At 40.3% G+C, this 20,151-nt stretch overlaps 1 long non-coding RNA gene and 1 gene segment (V, D, J or C); one reads left to right on the top strand and one right to left on the bottom strand.

Moving 5' to 3' along the window:
- Positions 1-3,489, bottom strand: part of LOC113899959 — a 36,349-nt gene extending 32,860 nt beyond the window's left edge. The window contains exon 1 of the long non-coding RNA XR_003513037.1: positions 3,398-3,489. This is a non-coding gene — a long non-coding RNA (uncharacterized LOC113899959). The remainder of the gene's footprint in view (positions 1-3,397) is intronic.
- LOC113899945 overlaps positions 1-20,151 on the top strand; it is a 1,425,504-nt gene that overhangs the window by 1,217,320 nt on the left and 188,033 nt on the right.

Below are 20,151 nucleotides of genomic sequence, written 5' to 3'. Positions count from 1 at the left end.
AAAGGAAGCTGTGCAAGGAGGGAAGAACTATTTCCTTTGGGTTCCCCATGATACTATCCTTACATTCTGCAACAAAGAAGACTGATAGCCTCAGTGGTATGTTTGAAAGCACTTTTCCACCCTCAGTTTCCAGCATGTGGTATCTATCTGGACTGACCCTCTTTGTGATATTCCGCCATGATAATGCATGAATCATCCTTTTGCAGAGAGTATCACGTCTGTCTCTCACAATTCTTATCAGGGTTCCCTCTTTTCCAGAGGTCCAGTCACTGAATCATCTGCGGGGATCAAAAGAAGTGCTGGGGACTCCCTAAGGACCATCCGCAATGCCTCTGGATTGAACTTCCCAGTAGGTCACTCACAGCAGTTCACTCTTCTGGGTGAACTACTACCATCAAGTTCTAGAAAGACTGCATGAATTTTCTTTCTAAAATTAGTCCCTCCGGACTAAGGTTAAGCATTTCAAATTTTCCATGGAGGGAAGATTTATTCTCACTAGGAATAACATCAACAATCATTTATATATACAAATGAAAAAACTGAAACCAGAGGCTGAGTATTATTGTGCTTTCACCACTACGAACCACAGAGAAACTGAAGGGGGTTGAAATCTCTCTAGTAAGCAGAATAAAAGGAGAATCTGCATGTAAGATCAGTGATCTTTCTCCAGCTAGATCTCACTGTCCCAGACCTACACCTCCATCTTAATCATACTTGGTCCTCTGTTATTTTCATTTGAAATGGTTTCTTTGCTTTGCTATTTTGAACTTTCCCAATCTTTTCATCTTCCAACTTACTGCATCCAGAGGTGGCTGGGCCAAAGTGTGAGAAGAGATGTGTTGGTACCCTAAGGAACCAGCCCTGAATGACCCTTTCAGAAGTCCTGTTGGCCAGAGGGCTGTTCTGAATGGTGACAGGTGGCCAGAAAGTTAAACTCATATCTGCCTCTCACGTGAAGCTGACCATGCGGCATGGCTGTTTTTATTAGCCCTTGACTTCTAGAACATTGGAGGAAAGAGACAGAAAGAGCAAAACATATAATTATACCAAAGGGAAAGAAAGATGAGAGTGGGATTTTCTGAGTTTCAGATAAACACATTCTATAATCCTTCCCACATTTCAGATCTGTGAAAACATCCTTATCGTGTTAACAGAAAGTTTCCTGGCACAGTTTAAGTAGGCGTATTTTCCTCTCTTAAATAGGTGGCAATATAGTGCAGATAACAAAAGTGATTATACAAGAATAAATATGCTCATCGTTCACAAAGATATTAAAATGTGTTGAACTTAAAAGCAATCACCTGAAAATGGTCCCTCACGTTGCTAAGGTCTTTTTACCTATCTTGATATGACCAAGTTTAAATATTTGGTCTAAAAAATTTAGTCTATAAGCTGCATATGTGTTTTTATACATGAGTTCTTTGAATTGTAAAAAGAGCATGGATGGTGGAATCAGACAAAAGTAAGGAAGAATCATAGCTCCTCATTTACTGTGGGACCTTGAACAAGGTTGCCCAACTTCTTAAACCTCTGTTTCCTCAAAGATAAAACAGAGATAATAATACCTATTTCACAGAGTTATTACAAAGATTAAATAAAATAATTGCTAGAAGTCACCTGGCACTCCTGGGTGATTAGCACATCAAATGTGCTCAATTATGCTAATATTCTATACCCTTGACTCCTATTCTCTCTTTTTTTTTAATGTGGACCATTTTTAAAGTTTTTGTTGAATTTGTGACAATATTGCTTCTGTTTTATGTTTTGGTTTTTTGGTCACAAGGCATGTGGGATCTTACCTCCCCCACCCGGGATTGAATCCACATCCCCTGCGTTGAAGGGCAAGGTCTTAACCACTGAACCACCAGGGAAGTCCCAACACTCAGCTCTTAGTGGTCTGAAGGAGGGTGGTTTTTACTCAGAAGAGAGAATAAAGATCTAAAATGGGAAGAAACGTTGATAATAATCAGTAAGACTTTTTCAAACCAAAAACTCCAAAGGTGCTGCCAGCGTGTTTTTCATAAAAATATCTCATCAGGAATGTTCTTTCCACACAACTTCTCCACATTCTTGCATTGATGAACACTGTCATCATTGATGATAGTGAATGTCTCAAAGATGAGTCCAGTACTGGAAGGTCTAGGTCCCCAGTAACATACTGTGTCTTCATTGCCCTCTGTCTGAACCAGATGAAGGTGGCCCAGGCCAGTCCCAGATTTAGCAAAAGTAACAAGGAGAATGAATTTTTGATGTCAAACTCTTCCAATAGACATGGTTCACATGTCTAGGAAAATAGCTGGACCAGGGAATCTCAACTTTCAGAAAGCTCAGCCTTCGAGCTTTGAGGATATTTCCTGCAGGGCCTTCCCAGTCTTAGGATATTTGATTGACGTACCTTATTAGGAATGCAGAGATCTTTCTTCATCCTTATAAAAGAACCTGTTACGTTTAGTTACTAACCTGTGAGGGGTGACATTTGTCCATCCTCATGTTACTCATGCCTTCTTCCTAGGCTTAGTTCACCATAGCACTTGGCCAAGAAACTCAAGTTCCCTAAATAAATCCCATAGGTAAATCCCAAAGGTAAATCCTCATTTCAGTACTTTGGCTTTGTCCATTTAAAAAAAAAAAAAAAAACTAGAGAGCTTATGCAGGCGAATTAGGAAGAAAAGTCAGGGAATCAGAGCTACTGTTTTGCCAGAAATGCTTGTTCTGTTGGTAGAAGACAGTGAAGGGTATTATCTGTGCCAAATCCCTTGAGGGAAAGAAGCTGAGATCTGAGGAAACTTCCACCTGCTAAGAGGAACTGGCAGCCTGTTGACAAAAGTATGGGAGAGGGGGAGTCAGAACTTCACTTCTTATTCTGTGACTTGACATAAGTCACTCAAACTCTTTGAGCCTCAGATTGTCATCTGTACAATAGGTTATATTAGCTGATCGCTACGCTTCCTTAGGGTTTCCCTGGTGGCTCAGAGGTAAAGAATCCACCTGCCAGTGCAGGAGACTCGAGTTCGATCCCTAGGTTGGGAAGATTCCCCGGAGTAAAAATAGCTACCCACTCCAGTATTCTTGCCTGGAGAATTCCATGGACAAAGGAGCCTGGCAGGCTGCAGTACAAAGGGTCACAAAGAGTCAGACACGACTTCGCGACCAAACAACAACATGCCTGCTTCAGCACTAACAAGCTGTGGGTCTCAGTCCAACAAGAAAGAGAAGGAAGCAGCTGTGGGACAAAGGGAATCACATTTCATAGATTCCCAAGATTGTGATGCCCAGATTCCTGCCTGGCTGATTCCTTTATGTGATTCGATAAGGATAAAATCAGAAAAAGAACTAAACAAAATACACTCATGGTTAATCAAAGGGGATTGAAAGTCAGTGCTAACCTCAGACCTACCTTACTTTGCCTCCAGCTCACCTCCCTTGGGACACTCCTCCTCCTCTTTAATGCCTCATCGGGATTTTTCAAAAACTGTGATCACTCAAGGTTGAAGCTTTTAATCTCCCATGTATAAAAGGATATGCAAATGGAGTTCAGTTTCCTGTTGGGTCTCTGCCAAGGTCTTAGCCTGGCAGTTCTGGGAAAAGAGCCAAAGACCTCATATTTCTTGGCCGTTAACATTCTCCCATCTGTGCTCAAGTCAGCAGCCTGGGCTTTGGGCTGTGGCTTCTCTGTAGTCTTACACTCCCCTAGGTTTTAAAAATGGTTAAAGAATGGCTAAGAATGGTTCTGCAAAAAAATAACTTGGCCCTCAAGAAACCAGACAGAGAATTATCTGGTTATATTGGGAGCCAGTAAGAAAAAGACCGAAAGTCTATATTCCTAAATTATAGCCTCAGAATCCAATCTTTATAAACTACTTCAGGTACTGATATTAATTAGACTTAGGTAATGCTTGTAAATTAGTCATCTGTGTCAGTACAGGGTGTCTGACATCATACGTACACAAGGTGAGAAAAGTAATATCTTCAGGTGTAATAACAGCCCTGAACAGCATTTGAAAACAAAAGACCTGAAAAACGCAAGACATTTCAATGTGTTTCTGAGCCAGAAGCCCTGCTAAACAGCAGAATCAGGGATCAGACCAGTCATCCCCTGTGTCTCCCTATTGAACTCACACAAAAGAGCAGCTGCCACTTTTATTCCACATGAGGCATCCAGATCCAAGTTCACTGAAATGTTGTTATCAACTTTCTGATGGAAAATAGCAAGTTCCAAACTATATAAAATCTGACCATTCGATAAGCACGGAATTTCCTCTTTTTCTATAAATATTCTGGCTTATTTTTATTTTCTAGTATTTCTTTTCTGAAGCCAACAGCCAAAAGGCTGTCCTGTACTTTTGTATTTCCATTATAAGGTCAACATACAAGTGAAATTATTAATTTTTGTCACACACCTCTATGGAGGGACTTCCTCTTCCATTCTTCTGTTATCCCGGGCACCTTCCAGGAGCAAGGAGCTCAAGCTTGGAAATCTCTGGACAAATAGTCACCATAAACATCCCCTCCATGTCATTTGTTCATGGTCAATTTCTCGCAGTGTCTTCTGTGGCATTTACTTCTCAATATCTTTCCCTAATATTGACCATTGGGCTTCCACTTGATAAATTCAAACTTTCCTCTTTGAAATCCTCCCAGTCTCCTTCATCCTGAGCTTTACACCTTCCAGCAATGATGGTTCCCAGATCGTTTACATCTCAACAGGGAAGCGATGCAACATGGTCCCTTCCTACTCTGGTTTTTTGCATCTCAATCCTACCCCTACCCCTCCAAGTCTAGACAGCACCACCTTGTGCCACTGATGGGCATTTTCTCAGAGATCTGTTTCCAGAGCAGCATTTTGCATGTTCTGAAGGGAGAAGACGTGTAAAGCATATCTTTTGGGGATCAAGCTTGAATTCCACTGATACTGTGACTATTAAAGAAATAGTCTGATTCAGAAAGATTGGAAGTTTCTACCTAAATCCAGGTCCACCTACTTCATCACTGTAATTTGCTATTGGAAGAAGGATGTGAAGTGAGTGAAAGTTGCTCAGTCATGTCTGACTCTTTGGGATCCCATGGACTGTCCATGGAATTCTCTAGGCCAGAACACTGGAGTGGGTAGCCTTTCTCTTCTCCAAGGGATCTTCCCAACCCAGGGATAGAACCCAGGTCTCCCGCATTGCAGGTGGATTCTTTACCAGCTGAGCCACAAGGGAAGCCCAAGGAAGCCCAGGGGAAGCCAAACAGGAAGCACAAGGGAAGAAGGTTGGGCTCTACACATACCACTGTTTTAAAGTTGCAGTGCTGAATCTTAAATTCTACCTGAGGTTTGGGTTACGAAGCTCCAGGACAAAGGTTGGGATGCACCAGTTCTGTGGACTATGATGGGAGCTGTCCAGATTATACACCTTCAATGGAAGAAAGAAAGAAGAGTTGTCACCTTCAAAACTCCAACTCTCTGCTCTACTTGTGTTCTCTGATACCACACCTCATTCTACCATGTATTTATGACAGATCTGGTTTACACAAAAATAACCTAGACCAAGTCAACAGTCTTTGTTAGTCTTCAGACTCAAAGTGAAAGAAGTGAAACTGACTCCAGAGTAAAATCTTCCCATCTCTTCAGTACAGACTCCAAGGGCTACATATAAAGCAAGTTTCTACCCACCTTGTTTTTACATTTGGATATATTTCTCCCACTTCCTGTACATAGTTTCTGCATACACAGAATTCTATGATGAAAATTGAGACTCCATCCAACATATGCTAATTAACTCAACTGTCAGTGCAGATTGAGTGTATGGAGGGAGGATAATTTTGCACCAAGATTTACTAATTTCTAGTTTCAGGAGAAAATTCTCTCTAACAGAAGTTTTGCGACAAGGGATTAGGACGTTTCTGCCATTGCCTTTTGGCTTCCACACCCCAAGCCATCTGGTCTCCACCACATCTGAAGGAGGATCTCCTTATTCAGCATAGTTGATGCCATCACACTGATCCCAGAAGTCACACCTGACTACACAGATTGTCCAATAAACCAGGGAAAGCCTATGTTCTAAGAGAGAGGTGGAAAGTGGTGGGATGGATGGGAGCCGGGTGTTGGGAAACTGCTCAAGTCCACTGCTGACTCAGGTTTCTCACCACCTGCTTATTACAACAGATGTGACTTCCTTATGAGGTACCAGAGACCCAGAATATCCACATCCTGTGGTTCTTGCACCCCTTGACACCCCACATTTGAGTTACTTTCCTATTCAGAAAACAAAAGCTGCTGGCTTTCAGCCAGTTTATAACAGATGTGGGGCACAACCACCAACTACCCAGGAAGCATCCCCCAGGGCAGGGCATGAGAATCTGCTTCTCAGAAATTCCCATACTTCTGATCCCATCTGACACCTGCCCAAAGAGAGCACCTGGGAGACTCACTCCTTTGCATCTTCAAAGATTTAATGCTGCCTGTTGGGAATTGAGGAACCTGAGTGATGGCTAAGTTTAAGAGGCTGGGAGTTCAGGGAATTATTGGAAAACAGGTATCACAAGTATCACAACTTTACATGTACTTTAGGCATGCCTGCCAATCTATATAAGACTTGGACAGAATGCCTTCTTAAATCACTGACCTTGTCCAGCTCACTCTCTGAATCCACGTGGTGATCACACACAGGACAGACTTTCAGAGCTGTGAGCAGCAGGACCTTCCTTTTCTCCACATGTAGGACAATGGGGCTGGGGAGTCTGCTCATGAGAAAGTTATTGTTATTTGTGCCAGGCTTTGCAAGGATGTCCTTGTACTTCAACTATCTGTAAGAGATTGTATCTTGACTTTTCCTAAGTCTGTATATTTCTTTTGCTACCTTTGTGACCCAACAAAATGGTCCCTTCTGTCCACTGCCTACTTGGTAAAACAAAGGAAAATAGGAAGCATGGGTACAAAGTACAAGGAAAGAACAAAGACATTAGTTCCAGGGAAAACACTGAGTATTTATTTGTAAAGACGCAGAGTGTTTATCACTAGAATTGATTGTGACCCAATACTTCCTAGAAAATAAAAACATCAGTATTAGGATGTGTATTTTCTTAACATCTCTGAGAGATAATATGTGCTTTCAAGGAGTACACAATCCTTGAATCTTGCAGACTTCACCAAAAGAAGTGCTTAGCTATAGCTGGAATGATCCAAAGTCTCGGCAGTAGCTAAGGGAGGCTGCCAGCCCTTTGCAAACTATAAAGTAGATCATCTATGGCTCCTCATCCACGTCTTGCTGGGCCCTTTCCTTGGGTCCTCCTCACTATCGCATCCCTCATATGCTTTTATTCTGTTTCCATCAAAACCTGGTATCAAAAAATGACCTGAAATCAGGTAATAGTAATTTAGTGGACAATGGAAACTGATGGAGGCTTTAGGTTTTCTAAGGCTGGGGTGAGAGGGAGGGAATGTTGTATTTAATAGAGACAATAGTGAAGTCGTTCAGTAGTGCCCGACTCTTTGCGACCCCATGGACAATAGCCTGCACCAAGCTCCTCCATGGGATTTTCAAGGCAAGAGTACTGGAGTGGGTTGCCATTTCCTTCTCCAGGGAATCTTCCCAACCCAGGGATCGAACCCAGGTCTCTCGCATTGTAGACAGACACTTTACCATCTGAGCCACCAAGGAAGTCGCCATGAGCTAAGACTAAAGCAACCATGGCAGAATTTTCAAAGCTTTAGGACCCTGCCTTGAATGAAAGATAGAAGCACATTCTCCCTTTGTTTGGAGGCTCAGTGTGGATCAGACAAGAAGGAGAGTCTGGAGTCTCCCAGAGTGGGTAGTTCTTTCCCTGTGTCTAGTAAGATAGAGAACATTAACCTGTCTGCAGCAGAGGGAGGAACTGGGACCAAAAAGGGAAATATGAAGATGATAGATAGATGGAGACAGAGATTTCCAGATATAGATCTAGATGTAGATATAGATATGAAAAAAAAAATTCAAATTCAATACCAGGAATTTCTTTTTACAGTTGACAGCCATTTGACAGTGAAGCAAATATACTTGTGAGAGAGTAAGTTCGGGGGGATGAATACACTAGAAAGTTTGTCCTCATCGTTGAGTGCTAGAACTCAATGACCTGAGTTCTTTTCCTCTGGAGAATTCATTATAGCATCTATGCTGAAAGACAATCAGGACTGTCACCAAAAAGGAAAGACAGTTGCTATTTTGGTATATCCTTTCCCACTTTCTTTCTCAATGTATAATTTATTACACACTCTGTATATGTAATTATATCCCATATACATATTTGTATCTATTTCAACATTATGAAGGCTTCCTGATAGCTCAGTTGGTAAAGAATCTGCCTGCAATTCAGGAGACCCCAGTTCAATTCCTGGTTCGGTAGATCCTCCGGAGAAGGGATGGGCTACGCAGTCCAGTATTCTTGGGCTTCCCTTGTGGCTCAGTTTGTAAAGAATCTGTCCCACAATGCAGGAAACCTGGGTTCAATCCCCTGGAGAAGGGAAAGGCTACCCACTCCAGTATTCTGGCCTGGAGAAGTCCAGGGACTGTATAGTCCATGGGGTCACAAAGAGTCAGACATGACTGAGCAACTTTCACAACATTATGAAATCAATTCTCTACTTTATTAGGTACTTTTTATTAACAGTATTTTTAATAAGCTACATTAATATTGTATCCAAGAATAAGGTATGGTATAATCAGTACTGTTACAATGGAGAATTTAGGCAGCTTCTACATTTCCATTATAAAAATTGCTGTAATGAACACATCTGTATATAACTTTTCATTATTTAAAATTATCCTATTGTATGTGAGCAAAATTTCATATATATATATATACATATATGAAGTTTGTATATATGTAAGTCACACTTTCTCTCAAATAAAGGATTCAAAATAAAGGTTCTTAGCCAACTTGATTATATAAACCCTAAGAAGGATAGATAAATTGTCAAATGTTTCTTTAAATCTTTAATGTATTATTTTGTTACACATGCATATTTAAAATCACATTTCATATAAAATAGCATCAATATATTAATTTTGATATACTTGTTTTTGTTTTTTCTCATAGTTCACAGAATTTTTTTCAATTCCTCTCAATCATCTCAAAGCAAAGTATTTATCACTAGTAGAGCTGCATTTTTAAATATTCAAACATTTCTTGAGAGCATATCAAACTCACTTGATTGAATTATAGCACATTAGTAATCCATATATGAAGCTAAAATATTTTGAACCACAACGTCTATTCACAAAATGTTCATTGTCATGTCTCCTATAAGTGAATATTCATAATTTCCACAAAAATTACTTGCTAAGATTTGTTTAAGCAATTTGAATACTTGTAATTTCAAAGCCTTACTCCCAAGAATAGTTACTAAGAATAGTGACTAAGTGGTTGTTAAACTTATTAGTCATCTTTTTCACTAAGCTCATCAGCCGACTTCCAGAGGTATCTGTGAACTAGCATTCATTAACATCATTAGAGGTGGATGTGCCTTCACTAAGCTAGACTTAACTGTGCAAAATCAAAGAATTACATAAAAGTATTGTAATGTTGTTTTCTGTACTTTTGTAAGGAATCAAATATAAGGGAGCCGTCTCTTCTCTGAGGATTATAAGCTTCACCTCATATTCAAACACATATAGTGTTTTCTCACTGTAAATTCCCCCAAATGGAAATATTTACTCAAGCAAGTATGAATATTTCACCCTCTTGATATTGCCTAATTGGCTTGCAATAAAAATAAAGCAATATAAATTGCTACCAATATCTTGCCAGTATAGGAAACATCACATTTTCTAACAAAAGTATTACTTAAACATCTGCCCCAAAACTAGTTTATTATTTCTTTATTTACATTTTTTATTACTAGAGGATTAAAACACTTTTCTAAGTGACTGATTTAACCAATGAGTAAGTTTTTTCATTTATCCTTTGCCCATTTATCTTTTAAGATCTTATTGACTTGTGTAATTGTAGTAATGTTGTGCCTCTGAGTTCCACTGCCTTTAACCACAATAACAGCACTGGCAAGACGAGATAGCTGAGACAATCTAGATGGCAGAGGGTGGTGATGGCAAAGTGCCAAGGAAGAAAAAAAGCAGAAGAGGAAGGTTATTGTACTACTGTGTTTCACTGTGACAGCGTACCACAGAGGTTTAAGTGTATTAAGCCTTTGTTCAAAATCCATGCTATGATCTACTGTGTATGTCTCAGAATTGGGAGGAGTCCTCTGAATCTCATGGGGAAATAATGTATGAGTTTGCTGCCCACTTGCCCCTTGACTCCTTTCTTTGGGGATTTAGTCCATATTATCTTTCGCTACAGGGCTTCCCAGATGGATCAGTGGTAAAGAATCTGCCTGCCCATGCAGAAGATGCAGGTTCAATCCCTGGGTAGGGAAGATCCCCTGGAGTAGGAATGGGCAACCTGCTCCAGTATTCTTGCCTGGAAAATTCCACAGACAGAGGAGTCTGGTGGGCTACAGTCCATAGGGTCACAAAGAGTCAGACACAACTGAGTACATACATACACACGCATCTACTGCAATAGTTTCAAATATGAATGACTACCACGAAGTAATCAGTTATAAGTAATCCCACCACATTTTAACAACATTTATCAAATACACTAACAACTTATTTAACTTCTATGCAGAGTACATCATGAGAAACTCTGGGCTGGAAGAAGCACAAGATGGAATCAAGATTCCCGGAAGAAATATCAATAACCTCAGATATGCAGATGACACCATCCTTAGGGCAGAAAGTGAAGAGGAACTCAAAAGCCTCTTGATGAAAGTGAAAGAGGAGAGTGAAAAAATTGGCTTAAAGCTCAACATTCAGAAAATGAAGATCATGGCATCTGGTCCCATCACTTCATGGGAAATAGATGGGGAAACAGTGGAAACAGTGTCAGACTTTATTTTTCTGGGCTCCCAAATCACTGCAGATGGTGATTGCAGCCATGAAATTAAAAGACGCTTACTCCTTGGAAGGAAAGTTATGACCAACCTAGATAGCATATTAAAAAGCTGAGACATTACTTTGCCAACAAAGGTCCGTCTACTCAAGGCTATGGTTTTTCCTGTGGTCATGTATGGATGTGAGAGTTGGACTGTGAAGAAAGCTGAGCGCCAAAGAATTGATGCTTTTGAACTGTGATGTTGGAGAAGACTCTTGAGAGTCCCTTGGACTGCAAGGAGATCCAACCCATCCATTCTGAAGGAGATCAGCCTTGGGATTTCTTTGGAAGGAATGATGCTAAGGCTGAAACTCCAATACTTTGGCCACCTCATGTGAAGAGTTGACTCATTGGCAAAGACTCTGATGCTGGGAGGGATTGGGGGCAGGAGGAGAAGGGGACAACAGAGGATGAGATGGCTGGATGGCATCACTAACTCGATGGACGTGAGTATGGGTGAACTCCGGGAGTTGGTGATGGACAGGGAGGCCTGGCGTGCTGCGATTCATGGGGTCGCAAAGAGTCGGACACGACTAAGCGACTGAACTAAACTGAACTGAACAACATTCATTAAATACAAATTAAAATTAATTGGCAAATTAAAAGAAAATATCATAGAAGAACTAGATGGAACTAACAATGGGAAGACCGTGTGGTGGGTCACATATTCATATATGATAGGGTAAGAAGTTGAACTCACTTCTGTCTAATTTAAATAATTACTCCTATGTGGCAACCTGGATGGAAGAGTGGCTTGGGAGAGAATGGATACATATATATGTATGGCTGAGTCTCTTTGCTGTTCACCTGAAACTATCACAACATTGTTAATTGGCTATGTGCCAATTAACTCTGCTGTGCTCTGCTGTGCTTAGTCACTCAGTTGTATTCGACTCTTCAACCCCAAGGACTATAGCCAGCCAGGCTCCTCTGTCCATGGGGATTCTCCAGGCAAGAATACTTGAGTGGGTTGCCATGCCCTCCTCCAGGGGATCTTCCCAACCCAGGGATCAGATCAAACCCAGGTCTCCTGCATTGCAGGCAGATTCTTTACTGTCTAAGCCACCAAGAAAGCCCAAGGATACTGGAGTAGGTAGCCTATCTCTTCTCCAGGGGAACTTCCCAATCCAGGAACTGAACCAGAGTCTCCTGCATTGCAGGTGAGTTCTTTACCAGCTGACCTACGCAGGAAGTCCCTAATCAGCTATACCCCAATACAAAATGAAAAGTTTTGAAAAATAAATAATTACTCCTTTAAAGAACTCAATGCCTGATATAAAACAAGTGCTTGGAAAGTGCTTGTTATCAACTGAATTCCATCATATACAGACCATTTTTTAAAATACTGTATTTATAAATTCCATACCTACAAGCATATCCGTAAGGTGAAATTCAGACACTGAATCCCCAAATACTAACAGTTCATACCTTGTTCTGATAAAAAAAAAAAAAAAGAAAATGTCAAATGAGAGAGTAGAAATGGCAAGAAGGCCATTACTAGGTACCACTGGACAAATGACCCAGTGATGTCACGAAAAGAACAGATCCTTTACCAGTAAAACCGGAGTTATCACAAAGTAAGTAAACAGGTGGTGGCAAGGAAATATTCATTGGGTAGAGTTAGCTGGGAAGAGCTCCTGGAGAGACATTGAGAAGGTCCTTGAAGATTCACAAGACCTACCCCGACTGGGAATGTTATTTCAGAGTCAGAAGTCTTCTCTCCGACCTAATGCCACTAAGCTCTCTCCTCATCCCAGAGCAAAGGCACCAACAGTCCCCACCCACTTACACTACATGTTTTTGAAAGATATTTCCTAGGAACTCAGAAAAATATCTGTTCAATCAGAGGCTCAAACAGTGTGAATCCCACAGGCCTGAGAGCTGACCAGTCTTGGACTCCCCTTCACTCTTCTCCTGATCTTGCGTGTGTTTGATCCTAGAGCCCAAGGATCATCCTTTCGTCTTGGGGTTACAATCACCAGTTAGCACATCAGTTACAATTGCTCTTTTCAAGTCCACAGGAGAAAAAGCAACCGATACAGGACGAAAACTACCTAGGCTTCTACCTAGATTGTCCAAAATAGCTGGACAGGTGGCTTAAAGCAAGGGTTCCCAACCGTCAGGCTACAGAGCAGTACCAGTCTGAGGCCTGTTAGACACTGGGCCACACAGCAGATGGTGAGAAGCAGGTGACTGAGTGAAGCTTCATCTGTATTTACAGCTGCTCCCCAGCACTTGCATTACCGACTGAGCTTTGCCTCCTGTCAGCTCAGCCATGGCATAATAAACGTACTGCATTTGAATCATCCTGAAACCATCCTCCAACCCACCCCTGGTCTGTGGAAAGACTGTCTTCCTTTTTGGTCCCTGGTACCAAAAAGGTTGGGGACCACCAGCTTAAAAGAATAAAAGACATCAGCTCAATAAAATAAAATCAGAAGAGCCCACTTCAAGAACTATAAACAATTCACAAATAAAACACTTTTGATGAAATTCTCATTTTTAGAGCAGAAATGGAGCATGTCTTCCCTGGGTTATATATTTTTTAAAAAGAAGATTCTTTTAGCAGTTAATTTTCCAGCACCTAGTGATGAGCTTATAGCATTCATTTCTGGTACAGCAGACTGAGGGCTTCCCATGTGGCCCTAGTGGTAAAGAACTCACCTGCCAATGCAGGTAGACATAAGAGAATTGGGTTCAATCTCTGGGTCAGGAAGATCCCCTGGAGGAGGAAACAGCACCCCAGTCCAGTATTCTTGCCTGGAAAATCCCATGGACAGAGGAGCTTGGCGGGCTACAGTCCACACGGTCGCACAGAGTTGGACACGACTTAGCTCACAAGCACATCATAGCAGACTGGAGGCATTTACATTTACAGGAAGAAGAAATGTTACTATTTGGGTTTCACATAAGAAAAATCATACAGAAAAAAATGCTCTAAGTTAAAATGAAGTTTTAAAACATTGCAAAATTTCAGATACCTCGCTGATTGCAATGGGAATACAAAACTTTACAAAAGATAGGTTTTTCTCACCTAACTTTATTCTAGTGATGGATCTTAGCCTCATCAAGTCATTATGTCTATCCTGACATGATTGATGTCATACACAGGATACAACTTCTCATACACAGTATTCCCAACAAAAATAAACAAATAAATGAAGCCTACTGCAACCTTGGCTTCCCAGGTGGCCCACTAGTAAAAAAAATCTATCTGCCAATGCAGAAGATGCAGGTTCAATCCCTGGGTTGGGAGGATCTCCTGGAAAAGGAAATGGCAACCCACTCCAGTATTCTTGCCTGGGAAATCCCATGGACAGAGGCGCCTGGTGGGCTACAGTCCATGGAGTCACAAAGAGTTGGATACAGTTTAGCAACTAAACAACAACAATCCAAGCTTTAGTTCTAGCAGGAGACAAAGGAGCTAGAATAACAATTAAAGGATTACTCAAAGAAACAACTAGACAAATCCAGAAGGTGAGACATTCTACAGGACGATAGGTCCAGCCCCTTCAATAATCAATGTAATGAAAGAAAACACAGTACAGTGGAGGGAAAGCAGTAGAAGAACTATTACAGATTAAAGAAACTTCTAGGATTTAGCAATGTCATTGAGTGCATAGTATTTGATTGTATTCTTGTTTTTAAAAACCTCTGTAAAAGGTATTTGGAAAGAAGTAGAGAAATTTTAAAAAGACTGGTTGTTCAAAAGAGACACAGATGTACAGAACAGTCTTTTGGACTCTATGGGAGAAGGCGAGGGTGGGATGATTTGAGAGAATAGCATTGAAACATGTATATTATGTGAAACAGATCACCAGTCCAGGTTTGATGCATGAGACAGGGTGCTCAGGGCTGGTGCACTGGGATGACCCAGATGGATGGGATGGAATGGGGAATGAGGTGGGAGGCTGGGTTCAGGATGGGGAACACATGTACACCCATGGCTGATTCATGTCAATGTATGGCAAAAACCACTACAATATTGTAAAGTAATTAGCATCCAATTAAAATAAATTAATTTAAAAAAAGACTGGCTATTATCAACAAATGGTTTTAAGGAATTGTTGACTTTAAGTGGAAAGTGGTATTATAGATACATAGAATAATATTCTTCTATTTAAACACTACATGCTAAAATGCTTAGAAGTAAATTGTCATGCTACTTGTAATTTATTTTTAAATATTTAACCAAAAGAAACAGCAAAAATGATGAAAATTTGTTGTCGTTCAGTCGCTAAATCGTGTCCAACTCTTTGCAGCCCCATGGACTGTAGCACTCTGGGCTTCCCTGCCCTTCACTATCTCCCAGAGTTTGCTCAAACTCATGTCTATTGAGTCAATGATGCCATCCAGGCACCTCATCCTCTATCAACTTCTTCTCCCACTCTCAATCTTTCCCAGCATCAGGGTTTTATTCCAGTGAGTCGGCTCTTTGCATCAGGTGGCCAAAGTATTGAAGCTTCAGCTTCAGTCCTTCCAATGAATATTCAGGGTTGATTTTCTTGAGGATTGACTTGTTTGATCTCCTTGCTGACCAAGGGACTCTCAATAGTTTTCTCTAGCACAATTTGAAAGCATCAATTCTTCGGTGCTTAACCTTTTTTATGGTCATTAATGATTGTTAAATCTAGGTGGAGATTATAAAGATACTGATTCTTTATGTTCACTTCTCTTTCTTTATGTTCACATTCTTTGGCCTTTATTTTTTTTAATTTTTTAATTAAATAGTTGCTTTACCATATAGTGTTGGTTTCTGTCATACAAGTCAAATCAGCCATAATTATATATATATATATCCCCTCCCTCTTGAGCCTCCATCCCCCTCCATCAAATTTTTGTAAAAAATGTTTTTAAAGTTTTCATTCTAAGTGATCAAGAAGTCTGCATCAACTTCAAGCAGTGAAAAAGTGGAGTACAATATGTTTCTTGAAAATTAGCATACTTTTTAAAGAATATTGCTCTGCTCAAAGAAACCCTGAATCTGTAGGTGTTTAAACACATTAAAACTGTATGTTCCTATGACATATTTTTACAACAAAATGAATCTGTTGCAGAATGTTTAGGTAATATAAATAACAAAATCCTAGTGATGATGTGGCACATTTTGGATTATTCTTATTCAATAAATAGGCATAAATACTGTATCTTAAAATCACTGTCTTCCAAGATCTGAGATAATGACTATAGCTTAGAATCCAGTCATCCACTTGTGTGGGATTGGGGCAGTGCCAGATTTCTACAGATGCACCAAGGGCTCCAGTCAGTGGATTGTCAACCTCACTACTCCGTCAGCAAAACGGGCATCACAGAGAAGGTAGGAGAAGGTTTGACAAAAGCCAAAGTGTGTTGGGAGCCCCTTAACTGAGAGGAACTTGACCAGGTTTATCTAATCTTGGGGCTTCATATGGATGTCACTTTAAAATCTTGACCCCTTGTATTTCCTGTCCAGTTACTAAGTGCATTGCTTGATCCCTTAACCATGAAAGCCAAGTCAGTCTATTACTTATATTTATGGTTTTGTCAAAAATTCAAGTCACAATCCTAACTACTTGATCTTAAGCAAGTAAACATTATTTTTAAATAATGTTTTTAAATAATGAAAAGTTTAAAGTTTTGCTGCAGAAATATGGTGTGGGTACTGAACATAAAGTAATCAGACTCTGGACCTTCCCTGAGCCCTCCCACTGTCCCCAAAGCACCATCACCACGGATCCAGCACCTGAGACACTGGGTACCACCAAGGAGAACAAACCACAGGCAGGTGACATGCAGATCCGTGGTCCTTGACTCTAGAGAGTCCACCAAAGTATTCAAGGCAATTTCACCTTTTTTAAGGAATTGGAAAATCACTGCACACAATGGCTTCTGACCACTTATTCTTCCGTCAGTCAAAGCATATGATACAATTGTCCTACTGCTGCTGCTGCTGCTGCAGCTGCTGCTAAGTCGCTTCAGTCGTGTCCAACTCTTTGGGACCCCATAAACGGCAAGCAAAGAAGTAAAGAGTTCATCGCAGCACTGTTTATAATAGCCAGGACATGGAAGCAACCTAGATGTCCATCAGCAGATGAATGGATAAGAAAGCTGTGGTACATATACACAATGGAGTATTACTCAGCCATTAAAAAGAATACATTTGAATCAGTTCTAATGAGGTGGATGAAACTGGAGCCTATTATACAGAGTGAAGTAAGCCAGAAAGAAAAACACCAATACAGTATACTAAAGCATATATATGGAATTTAGAAAGATGGTAACAATAACCATGTATACAAGACAGCAAAAGAAACACTGATATATAGAACAGTCTTTTGGACTCTGTGGGAGAGGGAGAGGGTGGGATGATTTGGGAGAATGGCATTGAAATACGTATAATATCATATATAGAACGAGTCGCCAGTCCAGGTTCGATGCACGATACTGGATGCTTGGGGCTAGTGCACTGGGATGACCCAGAGGGATGGTATGGGGAGGGAGGAGGGAGGAGGGTTCAGGATAGGGAACACATGTATACCTGTGGCGGATTCATTTCGATATTTGGCAAAACCAATACAATATTGTAAAGTTTAAAAATAAAATAAAATTTAAAAAAAAAATTTTGTTTTCTGATCCAAAAAAAATAAAATAAAATAAAATAAACCTGATGTGAAAAAAATAAAAATTTTTTAAAATTTTAAAAAAAGAGTGGTGAAACAGCAGAGAAAACTTGGATTGACTGCTGCCATTTCAGCTTTGGCAACACAAACTACATAAATTAGGAAAAAAGTTCTCAAAGTAGAGCTCCATGGACATCTAGGGGCCCAAAGATCTTTTCAGGGAGTCCATGAGGTCAGAATTATTTTCATAATAATATCAAAGCAATATTTGCCTTCATCCTAGTGTTGACATTTGCCTTAATATTGCAAAAGCATTGGTGAGTAAAACTGATGGTTCCTTAGCGTGAGTTAAGTCAGTAGCCTCAATTCTGTATTAGTGGTCATTGTATTCTTCATTGCTATATATTTGCAGGGCAAACAAAGCCAGTTTCACATAAAAAATATGAGACTAGCTGGCTAGGGCTGCCATAAGAAAATACTACAGATTAGGAGACTTAACAGAAATTTATTTTCTCACAGTTCTGAGGCTAGAAATTCAAGATCAAGTTTCCCACAGAGCCGGTATGTCTTTGAGCCCTCCCTCCTTGGCTTGGATTTGGTCATCGACTCACTGTGCCCTTATATGGACTTCTCTCCATACATGCCTATCCCTGTATCTCTTCTCTTTGTGTATACAAATTTCCTCTTCTCTTAAGACATTAGTCAGACTGGCATAGAGTTCATTTTAATGCAAATCAAATGGCCTCTTTTAACTAAATTATCTATTTAACAGTCATATCTCCAAATGCAATTACATCCTGAGATATGAGGCTTAAGGATAAGTAACATATTAATTTGGAGAGGACACAGTTCAATTCATAGCCTTGAAAAACAAATGAAACTATTAATTTTATGAAATCTCTAACCTTGAGTGTATGTCTTTTTAGCATTCTGTGAGACAAAAGTGGAAGTGTACATACAGCACTTCTGCTGCATTTCAAATTACTATATTATCTCAAGGGAAAATCTTTGTGCGATTGTTTGAGTTGTGAACTGAGCTAGCCATTTTGTGCATACTTTGAAAGAATGTCTGACAACCTATGGGTATTCAGACTTGGGTAGCTGTCAGGCATTTTCTTGAAAATGAGTGAACTGGGCCTGTCACATCAAGAAAAGCAATGGATCATTGCTGCTGATGATAAAAATCTAAGCTTTTAGGCAAAAAATAGGTTTTAGGGAAACTTGTCAGAGAAGGCAATGGCACCCCACTCCAGTACTCTTGCCTGGAAAATCCCACAGACAGAGGAGCCTAGAAGGCAGTCCATGGGGTCTCTGAGGGTCGGACACAACTGAGCGACTTCACTTTTACTTTTCACTTTCATGCATTGGAGAAGGAAATGGCAACCCACTCCAGTGTTCTTCCTGGAGAATCCCAGGGACGGGGGAGCCTGGTGGGCTGCCGTCTATGGGGTCACACAGAGTCAGACATGACTGAAGCGACTTAGCAGCAGCAGGAAAACTTGTATCTGCCACCATGAGCTGTATGGTTCCCCAATTTTAAATAATATTCTGATTTTTAAATACTGGTGGTCACATTAACTACTGTGATATTTTGATATCATATAAAGTTTGTTAGGACTTCCCTGGTAGCTCAGCTGGTAAAGAACCCATCTGCAATGCAGGAGACCCTGTTTAGATTCCTGGCTTGGTATAGGCTACCCACTCCAGCATTCTTGGATTTCCCTGGTGCTCAGATGGTAAAGAATCCACCTGAAATGCAGGTGACCTGAGTTTGATCCCTGGGTTGGGAAGATCCCCTGAAGAAGGGAATAGCTACCTACTCCAGTATTCTGGCCTGGAGAATTCCATGGATGGAAGAGCCCCCATCCATGGGATTGCAAAGAGTTGGACACAACTGAGCGACTTTCACTTTCACTTTTCTTTCAAAGTTTGTTATATGGAAGTTGCCTGGCTCAGATGAAACAATTATTTCCCAGAAGACCAATGGATAATCATATAAAACCCTGCTTGGATGAAAATTTCCTCCAAAATGCAAGCTAGAGCAATGGACTTTAATGGGAAAGAACAGGAAAGTTCATTAACATGATTTCTGATTTCACATTGTAACTAACCTAACTTTTTGTACTACATATATGTGTAAGTCCAGATTTTGCTCATATATTTCATCAAACCAATGTATTTCAATAATAGAATAAATAAAAATGGACATGTAAATCCAACTATCTTTGAATAAGCCCGCTGTACCCTGATGGCTATCCACAGACTACAAACACCTACAGGATCTTACTTTCTCAGTCTATAGTCTCTAAATTTTTCCAGCTGTTTGTCCATGTATGTGGCTTGAGGTCTTTTCAACAACCTTTGAATATACTACAGTTGATTTAGTATTCTCCTTTGAATATACTACAGTTTGTCTATAACCTTCAAAGATTACGTCAATATTAGAGTGGGGAGTGGAGATAAATAAAGCAAGTTCAAAGTCCTCAGTCGCCAGATTAAGAGCTCTAAGATGCCCTTGACCAATCCTCATTTTTCTTGGCCTGGCATCCCATAAATTTTCTCCAAGTGTTCTGAATCTCCAAACAGGAGGCCTGATCTC

The sequence above is a fragment of the Bos indicus x Bos taurus genome, chromosome 10, assembly GCF_003369695.1.
Source record: "Bos indicus x Bos taurus breed Angus x Brahman F1 hybrid chromosome 10, Bos_hybrid_MaternalHap_v2.0, whole genome shotgun sequence".
In the NCBI taxonomy this organism is placed as follows: Eukaryota; Metazoa; Chordata; class Mammalia; order Artiodactyla; family Bovidae; genus Bos; species Bos indicus x Bos taurus.
Note: the sequence above shows the minus strand (reverse complement) of the source record. Positions and strands in the feature narration are given on the sequence as shown.